At 36.8% G+C, this 2,377-nt stretch overlaps 1 long non-coding RNA gene across 1 annotated transcript in view; it reads left to right on the top strand.

Moving 5' to 3' along the window:
• The window catches only part of LOC137969587 (uncharacterized), a 5,911-nt gene extending 4,916 nt beyond the window's left edge, over nt 1-995 (top strand). The window contains exon 2 of the long non-coding RNA XR_011116693.1: nt 123-995. This is a non-coding gene — a long non-coding RNA (uncharacterized lncRNA). The remainder of the gene's footprint in view (nt 1-122) is intronic.
• Nucleotides 996-2,377: the final 1,382 nt, after the last annotated feature.

The following is a 2,377-nucleotide window of genomic DNA, read 5'->3' as shown; positions in this document are numbered from 1 at the left end:
TTACATTTCTGACATAACTAACTCATCATCTTACAGTGGTAAAAGTTTCAGAAAAAAATCAATGTTGAAAAATTTTTGCATGAACGTCCTTAAGTTGTTTTTTTTTTCTTTATTCTATTCAGTAATTATGTGAAATTTCCTTTGCTGGCAGTTCATGTGTGTTCCATATCCATTGCCAAACAGAAACAAAATTCAGTTCCAATAAAGTGAAAGATGTCTGTCACATGGTTGAGAACATGTATGCGCCCTGCTGTGCAAATTCTTCACAACCAAAGTTTTTCTTTAGTGAAGCATTCCTCTACTTGTACTAGAAGTGGTGCCATTTTATCCAAGCCCGAGAAGACACGCTTTGGTCTCATAAAAGTGGCATGTATAGTCACTCCATTCTTGTATCTTGGTGGCATGATCTCACGTGAGGGAGCAGCATGGCTGGAGGAGAACGACATCTTTTCACCTGATGATGAAGACTAATAAAAGATGTAGATTTAGAATGAACAGGAAAAGACAATATCGTGTGATTGACTTCTACATGTACTTGAACAGTCAGTACATACAGTGTATATTTAATTTCTTCAGAGCCAATGCAGGTTCCAAACTGTCAAGATATAGTACATTTTAAATTGTTAAGTAAATTTGTGCACTTAAACAATAATAATTTAATAATTTTATTGTTATCTGGAAATGAGAAAAATATCCTCTGGTACCCAGGGAAGAGTGATGGTTGCAGGCATTTGTTGGATCAGTATTTTTGAATCATTGCCCCCACCCTAATTCCCTTTTAAATTTGTGAAGGATAATAATTAAAAACCAATAACAATTATGGTTTTTCCTTTTCGGTTTTGTATGACCTGGAAATGTATTTGACTGTAAAGTTAGTAATGAACAATTTACTGTGATAATAAAAATCACTGCTCTTTTTTGATCTCATGAGATCACCAAGTTTACTTTTGAGAAAGCCTTTTCACTTTGATAATAAATTAATTTTATTATGATTATTATTGTTTGTGAGTCTGCCAATTTCATCATAAAAAATCTGATTGGTTAGACATTGGAGACTTTACAACTGCGGACAAAAATCCTTGGGACAGTCATGCAAAACTCATAATATGTTATTATTGATGATGTTGGAATTACTTCCAAAAGCAGTGCCACATTTTAAAACTCCTTTGCAGTACCCCCTTCTCCATGCCATGCAGTACACTGTTGATAATGTATGGTTCCAGAAAATATCCATGCCCCACCATGGAGGGAATTTCACTCAGGGACCCCCCCCCCCCCACCTCCCTGGATTTTCCACATTTGTAAGGAACTGATGACCCCTCTGGAATTTCCACAAAGTAAGACAAAGACCCCCCCCAACCCCTCTGGAAAAGTTTATTTTCACAAAAAAAGATGATCAAAGTTAATTAAAGAACGACGCCTATTGCAGGTATGCAATGGTTTTCATTTAATTTTATTCAGTGGTCTGGAATGAGAAGACAGTTAACTACCTACAAAGCAATCTCAACTACAGAATATTGCTTATCCCTTAATTAAAATGAAGGAGATAAATTTTTATCTGTCGGGTTACCTTGATGTGCAAGCTTACGATTTTTTTCCAAACGGCGGGTAGACGTCTCCACGGCCGCTATGTTGATGGAATTAACACCATTTCAGTGTGAATACGATCGTGAAAATGTCAAACATTCAACTTTCTACCAGATCGGTAAGTAGCAATTTTCGTACTGAGTTGGAAATTAACCCTCCCCTCTGGAATTTCCTGGGCCTCTGACCCTTCAACCTCCTTGGAATTTCGAATTCCTTCCATGTTGGGGTATGGATATTTTCTGGAACTACACATTCTGAAAAAAACTGTAAGTTCCTGTTAACAATATTGTGGGTGGGGAGGGGCTGGGCATGTGTAATTAGAATTTCACATGAATGTTTGCCTTGCATGTGTATAAGGAGTTACAAGGGCAAATGTATCCCAAGAATTTTGTTCATGAACGTAGATTTAATGATGTCATTACTATTTAAGATTTTGTCGAGTGATTTTTTTATTTCTAGCTTATCTTAGGGCCCAAAACTACAATGCTCTATGTTAATTTAACAATATACACGAAGACATTCCTAGCCTTTGTATGCAGTTCTCTCAGGATTTCAAAGCTTTGGGATCGTCAGAAAACAACTTCCCCAACCTGCAAATATCTTGCTGCGTTTAAACATTCTGACTTGTAATCGTTAGTTGTTGTCCTTCAGTAGCATTTGAGAATAATGATTCCAAGTTCGAGTGAGGCCTAAAACTACTGTGAAGTTTTTATACCCAATTATTCCATCAGGGATCAACCCTAATATTGGAATTGGGACCACACAAGGACAGAGAAAAACTCTGACCAGG

The sequence above is a fragment of the Montipora foliosa genome, chromosome 9 (genome assembly GCF_036669935.1).
Source record: "Montipora foliosa isolate CH-2021 chromosome 9, ASM3666993v2, whole genome shotgun sequence".
Lineage (NCBI taxonomy): Eukaryota > Metazoa > Cnidaria > Anthozoa > Scleractinia > Acroporidae > Montipora > Montipora foliosa.
Note: the sequence above shows the minus strand (reverse complement) of the source record. Positions and strands in the feature narration are given on the sequence as shown.